Source organism: Lepeophtheirus salmonis, chromosome 3, assembly GCF_016086655.4.
Source record: "Lepeophtheirus salmonis chromosome 3, UVic_Lsal_1.4, whole genome shotgun sequence".
Classification (NCBI taxonomy): Eukaryota; Metazoa; Arthropoda; class Copepoda; order Siphonostomatoida; family Caligidae; genus Lepeophtheirus; species Lepeophtheirus salmonis.
Genome location: NC_052133.2, coordinates 49,538,875 through 49,557,664, shown reverse-complemented (window position 1 = coordinate 49,557,664; position 18,790 = coordinate 49,538,875). Strand labels below are relative to the sequence as shown.

The 18,790-nt window shown below is 32.2% G+C and overlaps 1 long non-coding RNA gene across 1 annotated transcript in view; it reads left to right on the top strand.

Annotated features, from left to right (window-relative positions):
• The first annotated feature begins 8,940 nt into the window (after nucleotides 1-8,940).
• Nucleotides 8,941-18,790, top strand: part of LOC139905025 (uncharacterized) — a 55,684-nt gene continuing 45,834 nt past the window's right edge. Inside the window, exon 1 of the long non-coding RNA XR_011779460.1 lies at nucleotides 8,941-9,572. This is a non-coding gene — a long non-coding RNA (uncharacterized lncRNA). The remainder of the gene's footprint in view (nucleotides 9,573-18,790) is intronic.

The following is an 18,790-nucleotide window of genomic DNA, read 5'->3' as shown; positions in this document are numbered from 1 at the left end:
GGAAATATTATTAAGAATCATATAATATTTTTTTTACATAGAATACGATAATAATATATCAACAAAGTATCTTGTGTGATTTTTTGTCTTATGTTAGAAAATAACTGTGTTTTTATCGTAAGGCTTGCAAAAAAAAAAAAAAAAAAAAGAATAAACGTCATGTAGATTTCAGCTATAACTTTTTTATTTATTTATATTTTATGGAACAGTTTCATAAAATATTATGTGAGTAAAATATTTTAATGTGATCAACAGAGAATATTTTCTTATTCATAGTCATAGAACACGTTGTTGCTAGTGTTGAGACTCGGCCCGAGAACGGTTTATTGTTTGTTTGTCTTAGGTAATTTGTTCAGAACAGGGATGTGCAACCTATGACCCGCTTAATGTTTAAATGTGGCCCGCTACTCATTCTTACTTGAAGCTGTATTTTTGTAGCAAAATTGTTGCACTATCATCCAAAAGCGTAGAACGTGTATTATGCCTACAAACATTGAAAAATGTTTCCCAAATAGAGGAATTTTTGAAAAATATCACTCTGGAAAAAAACAGGCACCCACCAAATATAATCCTGTGTACACTCCTGAACAGGGTTCCTAGATTGAACTTTTTTGAAGCATCTTGGCATTGAAAAATTTGATTTAGCCCTTTTTTATATGTGCCCTAAATTTGAAATATATATGTGTTGAATAGTTTTGTTTTATTAAGCCATTTTTCATGAAATTTAATTAAATAGGTTCTGTCGGCCATTAAAATATTTCAAGTGGCAATGTAGCCCATTATATTAAAAGGTTGCGCATCCCTAGCTTAAAACAATATTTGTGTTCCGAGCAAATTATTTCAAGTCATGGACTTAAATTCAAACTCTTAATTGAAATTCAAATCGTGGACCAAAAGTTCCTTCTCAAAAAAAAAAAAAAAAAAAAAAAAATACTGCAAAACCGTTCCAGACCAAAGTTGGACTGAATTTGTTACAGTTATAACATTTTAAGATTTAGAGACCGAAATTCTGGTTGTTACCTTTATTGCACCTATTTTGCAACCGAAGTTGTTTTTAGCGGGCCCTGAGACAAAATAAATTTACGTGTCCCTTTTCTTTTCTTTTTTTAAATAACTTTTTTAATAATATTTATCAAATGATGTTGACCATTATAACATGTAAATATAAATTGCATAAAAAAATCACCATTAAATGAAATATACAGGCAAAATTGATTAAATAAAGTCATAAACCAATAAAGGAATGGCCTTATATCTAAAAAAGGTCATAAAACCAATATCAGAATGTCTATATCTTTAAAAAAAAGTATGAATACTATGTTAATAATAAAAAATGAGCACCCTCCAATTATTCGTTAGTCCGCTAAACACTAATCTGCTCATTTTCTTGGCCATGCCGTGAGCGCTAATTCCAATAATTTGTAGGTTGATCAGCCTGCAAAAGTTAATCCTCTAATTAAATTATTCTAAAGCAAAGGTCTTTCAAATTACGTTTGGACTGCCAAGAAACCTATTTAGATCAGAGGTTCCCAAGTAGGGAAGAATTATGAATATTCAGAGGGGGGAGCAGATGTGGGTCATGTTCTTGACCTAAAACTCACTTAAACGACCAGTACCTTCCACACCCACGAAACAGTTTTTTTTTAATTCTTCATTATAATTTTGTATTCATTTGGCGAAAGTTTATAGACAGTTAAGTAATTAAAAGGGTGAGTTTTGGGGAGTTGGGGGAATTCAAACTTCTTCAAGGCAGCAACCAAATTGGAATAGTCCCTGGCCATCTCTCTTAGTGGCTCTTCATGTTGTAGTTAGAGGTGTTGAGTAAGTCATATCCTTGTAGCATATCTGCATGACATTTCCTATTTCTTTTTCTGAGGCCAAAGTAAGTTTTTGATGTGGCAAAAGATTGGGAACACATTGTCTTTGAAACTATTGGCTCAAATCTTCAAAAAACTATTAGATCTCTTAGTAATTAAGAACTAATAATGGGATTCTCGTTCCGCTAATCATTAATCCGTAATTTTTTCTTAGTCTATGGATCAGCGATTAGCAGAATACCCACCTCTGATAAAAAGTGAAAGATTTTTACGTTTTACTTTTGATCCATGGCCCTCTCACGCTTAAACTAGCCCTGGAATAAGGGCATGAGTATATACACGTATATGCTATAATTTATACTCAAACATGAAATTTTTTGACATTGGTCTCGTGATAAACTACAAAACACACTTATCAAAAATACATCTCCCTCCAAGGATGTTTTCTATTCTACTCAACAATACAAACTGGACTCATTAAACAATTGTATCATCAATGTACGACTCTGACCTTCCTCCTTCAACAGCTATACAAAAGAAGAAAGGGAGGGGGGAATGGCCACTTTTATTATGTAAGATTAAAGTGTGAGGTTCCTACTAAGGCTATGATTAAAAATATTGATTAAACAGTTTGACTACTTATTCTATTGATTATTAAATGATTTAGTCATATACCTATAGTTATGTCTGAGTTATACCTCTCCTTATCTTTGAATGTAACATGTGATGAATTAAATTTAATAAAATCTTGGAAAAATAAGAATCAATAAAATGAGAAATTCCTAATTTAATTATTACAATAAATTATAGATGTATTGTAGAGGGTATTACATTAAAATACAGCGCATTGAATCTAAAAGGTTGGTTTGAAAAGTTTTTAACCTCAACATGAAGATGACAGCACTCCTAAGTAAAAAGCTAGTCACATCTACATATTTAGCATCTGTTGACAGTTATTCACTAAAGTTTCAGCCCTTTTGGGCGTGCAGTTGTTATTTAACAGTCGTTTGAGGTAGTTGATGTGAGTATGTTTGTGAAAATGGACGAAATGGAGTATGGAGCTGTCATTAAATATTTGTTTTTAAAAGTGTAACTTTTAAATAGACTCAAACATTAGCAGACACATAAAGGCTTGTTGTGGTGTTAAAATTTGAAGCGTCTAAGTCAATCCAACTCGGAGTAATTAAGCCAAAAACAAAAAGTTGTCTACTGAACAATTATTTTGCAGAGAAAAAGAACTATTTAGACGGGCATCAGAGATGGGATGGATGCTCCCAGTGATGGAAGCATCACTGGGAGAAGTATGTAGAAATACATGGAGACTATGTTGAAAAATAAACATTCAGAAAAAATATTTTATATCCTTGTTAGTTCGGAAACTTTTCAAACCACTTTAAATTAAGATAAAATGGTCATTTTTTGAAAGATTTATTTCAAGAACAAAAACTCTGAGGAGACAAAAAAGCTTGGAGAGTATATATCACTCAATGAAGCCTCCGTTGGCCTCAATAACGGCCTCGATTCGGGTCCTGAAACATGCAATCTAAATTCTTGCATTCCAGGAAGACTGAGTCAATCAGAGACTTCTTGGTGGTGTGATGAACTTTGTTCACCTTTGACTCAAGGTAGCTCAAGAAAAAATAATCTATCGGATTTAGGTGAAGGGAGCTAAGAAGCCAAATATCCATGGACACACAGTCGTAGCTGTGGCCCTCTAGGTCATTGGTCTCCACTAGGGGCTTCTTCAACTTTGCAAAGAAAAATTGTTTTTCTTAAATAAAGGTCATTAGAGCAAATTATGTAGCAGAGAAAAAAATTTAATATTTAAAATTTAATTTTTGAATTTTTTTCCCAAAAATTTAGTTTTTTGTAACCAATTGTGGATTTTGGATTTTTTTTTCCAAAAAATTTAATCATTTGCAACTGATTTTGGATTATTGATTATTTTTTCTATATATTATAATTTTTGGATTTTTTTTCAAAAAAATTCCAAAAACCAAACTTCCCCCAAAATATAACCCTGCGGATCCCACTGACTGGCATCTTTTTCACTAAAATTACAGTAAAGTATCTCCATTTACCATTCAAATTAGTTTAGTGCAACTTTAAGTATATTTAAAACACACGTATATTATGTCTTTATTCTTCATTTAAGGCCTAATTAAAGTTTACAATAGACAGACGTTTAAGATGACGTCATATATCAAATATTGTGTTATAAATGGATTTTTTTATGAGACTTAATTTGGACCCCATATAAATAAAGTCAATCAATTTGTAATTATTTGATTGTGAGCAGGAATTTTTACAACTTTAAGAGCAATTGATGACGCCTCCAAAGGCTGAATCGGAATTTTTTATTGCTAGAAATAAACGACATTTATGTAATCTATAATTGATTTTGAATAACCATTTTAGCTTATTTTTGTGTAGATGTGTAGACTATTTGTGTTTTTTTTTCTAAAAAAATTAATTTCTTCTGAATAATTATGGACTTATGAAAATGTTTTCCAAAAAATTAACTTTTTGTGAATAGCTGTGGATTTTCGAAATTATTTTCCACAAGAAAAAGAATACAAGGTACTATGATGAATAATTAATATCATCTGAACAAGTCGAACTCCTACATATATATTATTTTGCAGACGCCTTTGACATATCTTTACAAAGACAAATGAGTGACATAAATCAAAATTAGAAAAATAATAATTCCATGTTTAATTACTAATTAATTATAAATACTCTTTATGATTACTATATGGCAGCTATGAAATAATAATCACATATAAATTTAAAAACGGTTCTTAATTATGTTCCCCATATATTATTTACTTTCGGCAATTCATCTTGAAAGATGTAAACTGTACAATGTACATATAAAATAAATTGTAAGACATCATTAATTCAAATTACCTACGAGTATTATATTTGATTGAAGTGCGTGTCTGAATGAGATTTAGACACAGTTAATTAAATTTATAATTTCTGCAGAGATAGAGAAGTGGGAATATATATATATATATTGATATTGACAACAGCTAAGGGAAAGACAATTAATTCATCTGATTACTAATTCTAAAAAAATAAAAATACGATGTAAAACCTTATTAATCATGTCATTTTGACTCGAGTCTTGTGTCTTGTATGTACTCCTTCGACTCAAGTAAACATCCTTACTAAGCCACAAAGAGAATAAAATGACCTCAATTTCATATTAGAAACTCAATACTTTATTATTTATAAAAATATTCCTTGACCATGTTTGATGATGAGGAGAATGATAGGGTATCATTGAATCTATCAGCTCCTCGTATGTCTGTCTGACCTTGGAGACAATTATTTAAATGCTGAGAGAACATACATAGTTTGTACGTCATGTACATATCATATCCTCATCGCTGTTGTGAATACAAAAAAAGCCAAAAAAATAACCACTTTACTGATTATAATAATAAATGACTCCCATCGACGCAACCATTTATCATTTTATAGTTTATACACGCACGACTGTTGCGACTTTTCAATTATATATTCTATTCTCTGTTTAATAGATGATAATAAATAGGGAAGACGGGATCAACATTGTTTGTTTTTGGCTCAATTATACCTAGCTAGTTTCCTAGTTAGACTCGCCAAATTTTTACACAACATACCCATGCACATTGTTTGCAAAAAAATTGTATCCCGCAATCATTTTTTGTGGTGTGTCCAGGTGGACCATCCTTCTAAAAAACTGTATTTTTTCATCAGGATTGTGTGCATCCACCCACGGTAAAAGGTTATCCTCCAACGGAGTCACATAGTCGTACCCGACCGGAAACCACACCAGAGGGGCTGCCTTGCCGTCAGAGGCCACAAATCCCAAGGACATGTCGGAGGCAGATAACTTTCGAGTACTAAGTGTCTTCATTAATTCATCAATGTCTCCAAAGATTAATTACATGTCATTCTGCCTGTTCCTCACGGGATCGACGGTCCAGGTCTTCTCGTCGCTCAAAATAATGACCCGTTTGGCTTTGGCCTTCTTGAGGTCATTCAAAAGAGTCTTGCAACGGAGGGGATGGGTTTCTTTCATTGCTGGTGTTAAAAGTGGCCTCTCCATCCTCACAAGGTTAATTCCACACACTTTTTTGATAGACCTATGTACAATTTGATGTCAAACGCAAGATCTCTTACATGGGCCACCATGGACTGGATGGGATTGACCTGTTTTCTTTAACTCTTCCGGATCCAGTTTGCCCTTTTTGACAGAGCCCTTCTTCCTCTCCAACGTTTTGGACTTGCTGACGGGCATAGACAATGGTCCTGGTGATTCCCAAGTGCGCAAATGGAAATTTGTCGATCACTTTTAAGTGCCATTTTCTCAACTTGTAACTAAAACTAGAGAGCTCAAGTTTTTTTTTTTTAAACTAATTATTTATGCTTTAACATATCTAAATATGAATTAATTTCAATAACTCAACTTTAATTATTATTGAATTAGTAAGTATTCCGATTTTAATGGACACCCCGGTATGACAAAAATAAGAAATTCTGTCAAAATTGTGAAATAGACCTTCTCCCTCCCTAAGAAAAATCCTATGAATCTAGTCTTTTTCATTCCCCGGGAAAATGTCTTAGAACGGGACCCTGGGAAACACATTTTTAAATTACAAGATAATCTCAGGAAATATCTGGATCCCCTTGGCAAATAATAAATACTAGTGTTGGTTTTGTCCGATGGTATTAAGGACCTATCCCAAGGACTCATAGGACCAGTCCTAAGACTGGAATGGATTGAATAAATAACGAGTGACACAACATAAATAGATATTATGAAATTTACCTTTTTTTATTTTAATATTTGAAGAAAAAAAAAAATTGTAAACGTATATCCAACCCGTCACATATTATATATTCTCATAATCTTCATTTGTATCATTATCACTAATGGTGCGCGGGTTGGATTTTTAAAAGCTCGCGGAGTCAACTTTTTGTAATTCTACTGCCTGATCCGATTCGCAAAAAATAACAATTAAATAGTATATGATGAACCAGCTAATTTTTGGTGGATTACATATATAATTAAATGAAACATATATATTATGAAAGAATTAAATGCAGGGAAAATGGGATCCCGTAAGAGGAATTATAACACTCCTATTGTTTGAATCTATTAAAAGATTATAACAGTCCGTAGTTTTACTGAAAAAAGAAATGTGAATTCAACTATGTATTTAAATGTTTCAACTCTCCTCGTAGCCAGTGACGGTTACAAATATTAAGTTTGAGTTATAAATTATATAGAATAACTTTTGATGAATAATTACCTGATCTTTTAATGAGCCAGGGGCGTCCGTAGGGGTGGACTGAAGCCCCTCCCTCAATCCAGGGATTTTTGTCTGTAAAAAGGAAAAAAATTATCGCTTTGTAGAAACTAAAGAAAATTTGTTCAAATTCAGGAACGAAAAAAATATATAATCCGGTGGATGCCCTTGGATATTGACTAATTATTCCATTTCCATGTATAATAGTTATTGTTGGATCCGTCTAAAAACTGACTGTATTCCTATCAGTTCGATCCTAATAAAATACGTCACTCCTATGACCGGTCTTTTATGGGAACTACAACAGCTGAAATAACGTTATTACTAACATTTCAGTTTTTGAAGTTTTATCCTAACCTCTTTCAAAGAGGTAAGATGCCTGAAGTTTAAGGTAAGATGTGTGTGGCTAAACGTATTATAATCAAGTGCTATACGTTCTAGCTATCATTAATTATTTTCTTTGTTTGAATGTTCTTCAATCCTAGCTAGGATTGAAGAAAATAAAAAGATAGCTAGGACAGACTAATTGGTCATTGAATGGTAAAAAAAGGCTGAAAGGGGCTTAGGGGGAAGTTTGATTAGGAAATCAGTCCTAGGACTGACCCAACACTAATTACCATAGATTAAAATTTATATTATAGATCACTGATCAATGTTATAGATTGGAGAAAACCCACTGATCAAAAACTTCTTTATGGTCCTGCTGGAAGTGCAATTATATAAAATAATAAAGAAAAACTAGAATGGGCACCCAGAAGAGCCCAAAACTTCCCCCCTATAATTAATTTGAGGCATGTATCTCAATTTTTTCTAACGTTATGGTCGATTAATGATTATGTATCTTTCACGCTTAAAATTAATGGCCTCTAGCTGTGACCATATATAATCTTCTAACCAAGTTTGATCAAAATCGATTAATAACTTTTGACTGGTGACTAACAAACTTCATTCAGGAGGTAATCGACAATTTTGTAGAATTGCAGCAAGGATTACAACTGTCCTGTTAGTAATGAGTGTTACCATATCTCAAATGTCTCCTTAATAAGTTAGCTTGAAATTTTAATAAAATGATATCAACTGATAGCTAAATAATCAATAATAATAAATTACTGCAAAAAAAATTAAAAATTGACTGCATTAGAACCAAAGTAATGCCCCTCAAAAATACTACTCAAAGTCCATAAGAAAAGTACAAAAATCTGCATTAAATTATACAATTATGATGTCAATACAAATTAAAACTGACCCCTGTCCCCCCTATTATTTATAATACGGTGTTTCTATGGTCGTTGTTTTTTTCACGTGATAATACAAAAAGACACTTCCTCCTTCGTCTTTTAATACCCCTATGAAGTCCATGAATGATTACTATAGTTATTACGAAGGAACAGGACAGCAAGAAAACCATTTCAAGTATGTTGTTGTTGTTATGATAACCGATAAAAATATACGCGACGTCACACCCTATAATCGTGGTGCAGTATCACGTAATAATAACAGCGTACGTATTCAACTCAAGCCATAATAGTTGTAAAATATGTTCACACACAACACAACCAAACAATAATATTTATCCCTCTATGTAATATATGTACAATTTAAAAAATCTTCAGCTGCTACATGCTCTTTTTAAAAGCTGCTAAAGGAGAGAGAGAGAGAGAAAAAAATATATATATAAAAAGCATGCCGGTCTAGGAGTAGAAAAAGAAGAAGAAATAACCCGGTAGGGAGCGCGCTCACTCACTCTTCTTTTGTCCCTTCTTCAGCTTCTCTCCCTCTCACAAAAAAAAAAAAAATGTGTAATCCATGTGCCCCTTAGTTCTTCTACTTCTATCTAAGGCTCAGGAAGGTTGATGCGCTCCGGTCATTCCTTTTTTTATAGTAACATATAACACAACAAAATATGTGCTCTTGAGTTTGTTGATATATATTTTTGGAGGAAAGACTTTAAATTAATAAGATATTTTGTCAAAGTGTTTAGTAGTGTAAAGTGTTGTGAATATCAAGTGCTATTTCTTTTCTCCTCTACTCCATCAAGGAAGGCGGCGTATTCAGTCGTCGTCGTCATCATCATCATAACAGTTGTAGTTTTGAGTATTGATTTTCCCCCTCTTCTCTTGCCATCCTGTGCCGGGGGAAATTCTTTCTTCAACTTACTGTGAAATATAATTCCCCATCCTCTTTCATTTTGCCTCTCTTTCTCTCTCCAGCAACTCCGTGTCTGTGTGTTCATTTCAAGAAGAAAACAGTTAAAAGAGAGGGGGAAAAGCAACAAAGTCTACTACTACTACTTACTCGTCCTTAGTTACATACAAAAGTTCCGAGTGTTTTGTGTCTAGCTCTCCTCTGAGCGGGAATTACCATGAGCCATCCTCTACTCGTGTAATTGTTGATCATACAAACACAACAGCGACAGCCGTCAAGGAGAAGGAATAATCCCTGTTACAAGGTAGGGAATCCTTCCTATTTAACTATAAAGTATGCACACATTGATATCCATTACCAAGAGGTCATGGAAATCCCCACTACAAAGCCATTACTACACTCCCATCCTCACAGTCATAACAAATCGTTAAAAAAGCATGAATCATTCTTGCAAAAACAACTAAGGGGAAAGATCAACTAACGAAGTAACATAAAAGTCATTCATTTGTGCAAAATCACTAACGTCTCTCCTCAAGTTGTACATATTCAATATGTGGCCCGACAATACCAAAACATGCTAGAAGGATTACATTTGTATTCTTCTTATATGAATGATTGTCAATTTCTATCAACAAGGAGGATTCATAAATGTAGCTAAAATGGATCGTCACTACGATATAATGACAAAATTGATATATTTTATGATTAAAAGCGGCCATATCGGGGCCAATATATGTCTCTTAACTCAAATAAAGGTTATAAAGTATAGCTACAAATTTTAAGTATCTAAATTCATCCAACAAATTTGAATAATTAGCCTATAATTCACTCAAATATGTCTGAAATATTGGGCTGTATCATATAAAGTCCTAAAATAAATTGGGACTTTCTTCTTTTCATGATTTTTGTTCAAAATTGTTTTTATATAATCGCACCATTTATATTATAATATCACAAGAGCCGTCAGGAATCCCTGTCAACAACTCTTTTCCTCACCTCATTCTCATCCTTGGGGTGGGTGGGTGGTGATAGTTTGTTGTCTGTCTGTGTCCTTGACTTAATTATTACTCCCTTCTCATTTATTATTCTAATTTGTTTTATTATTTAATGAGAAGCGCAAATAGTTGTTGTAGCAAATTGCAGATGTCTTTGTGTGTGTGTGTTTATATATATATATATTTAGTATATCATATAGAATATATTTGTCTTAATTCAAGGATGTACATGATACGAAGAAGTATCGTCACATCGTTAACTGGAACTGTGTTTTTTGTTAATTGATTACTTTTGATGGGGGGGTTAAAGGTGTGTAGGGATTTATTTTTAATGAGTACGAGGTGACGAGTCTGTTCGTACCGTCCTATTACTTGCCCTTGTCCACTTCAGGATATTAATATATGTGACATTTTGTGATTGTAATCAACTCCTGGACGAGTTTATTAATGTTATTTGTACCATCGATAACTATATAAGTTATAAGAAAGGATTTTCTACCATTATATACCTATATTGCGTGTAACTTGTATAAGCAGATTTTATATTTCATAATGTCTTGTTTAATTATTATTACAGCACCGATTCATTTTAATTACGAGCTATGGATTAATGTTGCTATCCCCTCATTTTGATCCATCTTAAATACAGTTAAAAAAACCCAGTTAATTGGGGTAATACTTATTAAATTGTAAAATCTCACTGACAGGACTCAACTAGCTTTGTACGCTATACAATCTCTCACTTAGTTACTTAATAGCTGTCGGAAGAAGAGGATAGATGCCGCAGTAATACTGTCCTACTCTTAGCTACTTAAGAATATCAATAGTAGTTATATAAGTTTCTTGATTGGCAAAATGATAGCTGTTCATCTACAGCCTTATTGTATTGAAGAATATGTGGGATTTCATAGACTAATGAAGTAATGATGGTTTAAAATCGATCCTACTTCCCAAATGCCAAGCCGGATATATTTTTATGACAGAATATTTCAGAGAGTGAAAAAAAAAATTGAAAATTCCGTCAATAAAGCTAAATTAGCAGATTTGCCGATTAATCGGTACATTCCTAATAATTACATCATTAATGGAATATTAAATCAGTACAATATTCTCATCCCAAGTACTCTAAATTTTCATTTAATTTTTGGGTTATAACAAATGTAAAAGTAGTAATTTCATGCTCTTAAAATGCATTATTCAATAGCAACATTGATCATTCTAATTATCAAGTATTAATTGGTACTATCATTTCATTTTGATCTATTGAAAAATACACATTCATTATGTATTTATGAGCGATATAAAATTTGAACTTTATAATGTGCCTTAGAATACTTATATTTTAGTACTTTGTATTAAAGTAGTCACAAATTACACCATTATCGATAATCCAGGGAATATTAAATTATTGCATTATCCTTATCCCGAGTAGTGTTATATCAGACCTTATTTGTTCGGTTCAGTCTAGTCTTAGGACCGGTCCTTACCACTGTCTTTCCTTTGAAATGTCAGTTCTAGAACTGATTAAAAAGAGAAGAAATAAAGTTCATTGACGTTATCAAGGGCCGAAATTTATATGTTTTAGGGGCTGATGTGCAGAACTGAACTAAACCGGACTGAGATTGAACTGGATTGGACTACGGTCTTCAGTCCTAAATAAGGACTGAGGCAACACTAACCCCAAGTACTGTAAATCCTTCATTTAAAATGATTCATCTAATTTTTTGGTTGGAACTTGTACAGTTTGCTTATACAAGTCACAACTTGTATAAGCAACATATACTATATGTAAAAAATTGATTACATGATGAGGTAAATAACTAATTAAGGTGTTATATAAATAAATATTTACACATCGCTTTATTATTATAAAAATAAATAGGCTTGAGTTTTATTGCTTATAACTGGGATGTGCTTTATATACACATATATAATATAATGTGCTTGCTTTAATACTTGCTTGAAGAGACACACTCGCTTTTAACAAGATTCTTCCTATTGCGGATGTTATATTGTACATATAACTTATTTAAATTATCGCTTCCTTCGATGATATAACAACGACTGTGAAACAAGTCAAATTATGACTTGTATGCTTATTATATATTATTCTATAGTACATATTAACAAAAAAGTATGCTGGAATTCTTTTTTCAAAAGGGAGTCGGGATTTTTACATTTCGAAGGTTGAGGACCAAATTATTTAACTCCCAAATTACAATTATTAATGTACGTCATCCTGGAAGTCCAATATTTAATGTTAATACTTAAAAGGAGAGAATTGGCTATTTTTGAAATGAATTTTTCAGATACATTTTACTGTAAAAATTGGTAAACACGATTATTCATAATGAAAGAATGGAGTTTCCAAGTTAAATTCTATAAAGTAAATATTTGAATTATGATAATTTGACTCTCACCCACGATTTGTATTCGTTGACAAATTATCGTTCATTTCTATGACTAAAGTATTCTGAGTAACTTTTTTTATGGACCGCAAATTACAATTAATATAGCAAAAATTCGTATATGAATATGAAATTGATAGATTCAAGTCAAAGGGGACTATATCGGTGCCAAATTAAGTATCATAAATTAATTGATGATTATAAACTATATTGATCAATTTTTAGTATCGCAAGTCATCCAAGAAATTTGAATACAATTCCTATGATTGACCCAAATGTGTCTTTGAACTATTGGGTTGTATGTATAAAATATAGTTTTCAAATAATATTTTTCCAATGTTTAATCTCTGTTTTAAGATTGTTTTTGTGTTTACTCGCATTACATGTGGAGCATCAACACAAAAACAAGCTGGCATGATTTTTCTCAAAAGTTGGTCTGGATTTTGTTACATTTCTATGTTATCTCTCATTTCTATTAATTAAAATATTATTTTGATGAATCATTCGGAGCTGCTGCAAACTGCAAGAACTAAAGGTAGTAAAAAATCACTTGACATTCATAAAAAAAAGAATATGATAGATTTTACAGTTATACCTTGACATACGAGTGCTCAACATTTGATTTTTTTAGATACTAAGTTAATTCCGAACAAAAATTTGCGTTGACACACGAATTGTTTAAAAAAGTAACTCGGTCCAGGAACGAACTAAATACTGCTGTCTATATATTGCTGTTTTGGAGTTAAACAAAGACTACTATATTAAATGAAAGCTCTTAGGCTAATATTCCGGTGTATCTCAATCCATACTAGAAATGAGTATGTTAGGTATATACATATTTGACGCGAATATATTAATTGAATATTGATGTCTATATATTGATGAATTAAAACAATAGATTTTAAATTGCTCATATTCTTAAGTTTTGTTTAAGATTGTTTATGTGTTGACGCGCCACATATTGTGTAGTTTGGAAGAGATATCATGATAATACAAAGGGTTTGAGAGGAGTTGGAGGTCACGCTATTTTCACGTATAGAAATGGTCGATAAGGATCTACTACTAATATAATTTTTATTCACAAATATTATTAATTATAATCCCTCGACTAATTTGACGAAGATCATCACTCAATACCGAAATCCTGTTTGAGTTATGACAATATATATATGGTAGAAATTATGGTCATTATAGTTTGTTTTTTGGTGGCAATTAAAAATAATGAGAGTTGATTTTTATTAATGTTGGGCTTTGAGCTGGAAATATTATAGCGTTTTCACTAACTTGGTCCAACTTTGGTCTGCAGGGGGTGGGCTGGAAAGGGCTGTAGTCCCCTCTTCAAAATTAAGGAATTAATGCTTTTTACTAGAATTTATTTCTCAAAAAATTAAATATTTGGAATTTTTTTTCTAATAAGTTTCATTTTTTGTCAGTAGCTATGGATTATTTGTAAAAAATCTAATATTTGAAATTTAATTTTGAAATTTTTTTTCCAAAAAAAATTAATTTTCTGTGAATAGCTATATATTTTTGAAAAGAGGTAAAGAAGGAGAAGAATCAGCAGCAGCTGACAACAAAACATACTGTACATTAGTGAAATAAGACCGTGGCGGTCTAGAAAAAAATCACCTAAGACCGAAGCAATAAAATAAAAATTCGGTCTCAAAACTAGTCGCAACACGAATTTCCTATAAATATTGATCCTCTCAGATTAGATGAATTTTGAGTCTGACTCTCTCACCCCCTAAATACATAATATGTCTATTGATTTCTCTAAAATACCTCATGGCAATAATAGGTACAATGTATGTATGTATGTACATCGAGTGTGCAAAATCTATAATATTCACACTTAAATATATATATTATATGAAATATATTACTTTAAAAAAATAGGAAATTGAAGACGGATAATCCACTCACTAGATTATCCCTTTTGATTGTAACTTGATAAATGTGATGTGTGTAAGTTCTAGAGACATGGGACAAGGTACATATTTTGTTGATTCACTTACTAAAAGACATGCAGATTCATATAATATTTCCATACTACATATAATTTTTAGTAGGGTCAATCCCCATGACGACTGCATTTGACAAATTCTCAAAGGCTATGGTCAATTATTTGAGGGGATAGTGATACTCAATGGGTGACGTTATGAGTTAACATAAGAACAATCTTGAACTAAAATCAAGATAAGGATAAATGTAAAATTTATTTTATTACAGCATATATACTTTATACATATAGCCCAATATTTAATTGACATATTATCTATTATTGGCTCTGTATTCAAAGTTGTAGGATGACTTGAGATACCTAAGATTCTTAAATATAGTTTAGAATCTTTATGTGATTTAAGAGACTTATATTGGCCCCGATATGGACTTTCCTATAAAATCCATCAATATTAATTATTTTATTGTGACGATTAATTTTGGCTTCTTTAAGTGTCATTTGCGGCAAACCCAAAGGGTTTATAAGAATAATTTGTTGATAGAAATGAATGATAACTTGTCGAAGAATTCAAATCTAATCCACACTCAATTTAAAGAAAATCCGTCTAGCTTGCTTTTTTGTTGACAGTCTACAAATGTCCAATTCATTTTGTTAGGATGAATTTTGCTACTTTAATTTGTAATTGCTTTATAAAAATTGACGATAATGAAATTAATTCGTCAAAGAATTGATAATATCGAATCCAGACTCAATGCTGAGTAAAATCATTCTAGCTGGCTTTTCTGTTGATGAGTCACATATTTGTTTATGAAATATATATTTCAATAAGCTGCATGTATGTACATTGTACAAGCAAGTACTCAAAAAGTTTGTGGAATTTGTTTAAGAAGATATATACATATTAGTTGACTGCTGACAACTGTCAGTGCTACAAACTAGGATGTATCTAAATGGTGGATTGTATTACTAAATTTGTTTTGGAAATATATCGAATATATGTATTTCAATTTGAATTTATTGGATGTTCTTACAATACATTGAAAAGTTCGGGCAATTGGAACTACATATATATAGTTAGTTAGTGAGGAAAAACGTTGTTTTTTTTTTTTTTTTTTTTTTTTTTTTTTTTTTTTTTTGGGGGTCCAGGAAATAAATAAGGACATTGGCATGAATGACTCAATCTTCAAGGTTCCACTTTTAATTTATAAGCACACACAAATGTTGTTCAGTCAGGTTGTGAATATAATTTGAATGCAGTGGGAAAGGAAGTTCACTCCTCAGGAGTGAGTTAAATAATAATACTTAGTAAAAGAAAAATAATCTTCAGATTACTAATTCCAAAAAAAACCAAAGGATTTAAATAGTGGATTGAAATAATAAAAAACTAACTAAATCAAAACCTAGACTGATCAAATCAGGACTAACCATTGTACAATGATATTATCTCTGTCAACACTTGACTTTATGGCGCGGTGATCGTAATATTTTACACTTGTCCTAGTATTATGTCCAATTCCCAATTATTCTAACCCTCTTTGACTCCTCTATGCTTTTTTATCCAACTATGACTCAATTAGCCTTATCAGTTATCATTTATTGCTGATATCGTCCAAGGATTGTAATAATAATTTTGATATCACACATTTTTGTAAACAAATAGAGAATGAGGGAATGAATAACTTCCTCTACAAATATAGTACATTATTCATTGTGCATTAATGCATTTTAAGTGCTTATTGTGTCATTCTGGCAATGAGAGATCTACGCGATTGGATATTCTTCAACTCACTTAATACAAGTTATAACATGTTTTAAGAGTTATTATTGCAGAATGAGTAGTCTGCTATACGTCATGGGTAGTCTACAGTATACAATACATAGAGAAGGATCATGTTGCAAAGGAATGCAATTTTTCCCTCTATGGGGGAGGATGGATCCAGCTTCTTTTTTCTTCTCGCCTCCTCCTCCTTCTCTACTAATAACTAACTACTCCTTTAGTGCATAGTTGTAGTCGTTATAATGAATGATTGGATGTTTGTACTTGCTCCCAAGTGAGTAGCAATACTTTGAATCCACATAATTTAATTGGCCCCCATCGTTTTTCCTTTTTCTTGGTGGAGCTTTCAATCGAAAAAGAATCATAAATAGTCCTAGAATATACCTACAACATGTTATTGATAAAATTATGTTTAAGTAAAGGAATTTTTTATTATTATTAACATAAAACATAGCCCAGGATTTTAGGGTACCTAAATATGTATATATAAAGCAATAAGCTCACGCTGAGAATCTGCTCTGTATAGGTAATATAGGTACCTACAGGGTGGGGATTTTGAATCAGGAATAACTTTAGAATTCAATATCTTAGCAACTCTGAGATCTTTGTTTATGAAAGTGTGTTCATCAGATTCAACCCGCTAAAGGGTTACAAGATAAAATGCGAAATTTTTGTCATGTACTCCGAATACGAGCACCGTGCAGCCGTTATTGTGTGCATCCGTGCCAGGTGACCCACTTAGTACACAAATTAGGGCATAGATAATCATGGTAGAAAGATTTTGTAGATCTTTATGTTTTGGGTAAAAGAAATGTGTCCTCTTAACCCTTTGGACTACTATGTCTTGACACCCTATCTTGGAGAGAGAGTCCAATAAACATGCACATTAAACTGTTGACTCCTTGCGGCTTTCCATTCTTGAGGAAGTGGCCAACATGTACAAGAAGCTCCACATCAAGCCTGTGCCAGGTCGGAGGCTGTGGTTGAAGATGGAGTGCGTTGGTTTGAGTGATTTACTTGACTATGGGCCCCGTCATGTTTGAGCAATTAGTTAGTGAAAGAAATAATCTTTTATATACATTATCCTTAAATTTTCCGGATTTCCCACCCTGTACATATATATATATATTTCTGAATATACATTGTACAGATATATATACTTTTTTTCTCAAGCACTCAAAGAGTTAAATTTACAAATATTTTCTTATGTAAAACGCACATTGTCTACAGTGCTGTTCGCGGGTCATTTTTAACAAGTCATAGTTGAGTTTTTGATTTTTTCTTATTCCTCCCCAGTTTATTTATTAATTCTTTCAGTTCGAGTTGGAGTCGAGCCTGAAGTCTCAGTATAATTAAAAGTATCTATGACTCGAGTCTATGTCCCCCTCAGCCCTGAAGATTCACTCTGTTAACATTCATTAGGGCTGGGATGATTCCGGAAATATGATGAATCAATGTTAATGATTCCTTTTCAACCATGGTAAGCTGGATTTGAATCACAATTCTAGTCTTAACTGATATATCTAACCGTCAAATTTCCATTTTAGAGATGGGGAAAAACGATATTTTAAATAGTTTAACATTTTATATCTTTTAACTCCAAGTTTACTTGTAATCATAGTTATCAATAATCGTAGTCGGTGGGAAGTCTGAAATGACGTATTAAAAATTACCTAATAGTGATTTGAAACAAAGAATATTTGCAAACTGGGAGTCTCAAACTCAGAGTGCTATTGGTGTATTAATACTTTTACTACTACGAATCTAAATCGAGTATTTAGATTCTTTTTATGATAGAGTAAATGCTCATAGTTTGAAGTCGCAAATTAATTTGACTTAAGTATTGGGGCTCGAGTTTGGGTTGCAAACTCTATTACATAGTCCGAATTTAGTTCGAGTTAGTCGGAGTCGAGTCTGAATTCGTAGTTTAATAATGAGAATGAAGTAGTTAAAACTCGTGTCCGATCCAGCTTAAGCTCTAATTCGTCGTTTATCGTCAATATTAAAATACAATGACGCATGAATATTACCTAATAATTATTTCAAATAAAGAACATTAGCACAAGGGTATCAAGAGCTCCAAGTCTTAATTATTCATTTGTGAATCTGCTGACTTCGAACCTAAATCGAGTCTTTTATCATCGAGTACTCCGACCCTGAAGTCGTAGTTTAATTATACTTTGAGTCAAATTTAAGTCCTCAGAAAATAAAAAGATGCCTAAAGAGTCCTTATACTGCAAGTCTAAGTCTTCACTCACAATTCAATATTTTCATTGAGTCCGAGCACTTTATATTCAGTGGAGAATTCTTATGACTTTCGAGTTCCTGTCGAGTGAGGAATAATCTCGAGTCTGAGTTCCACCTCTGCTGCAATGCAATACT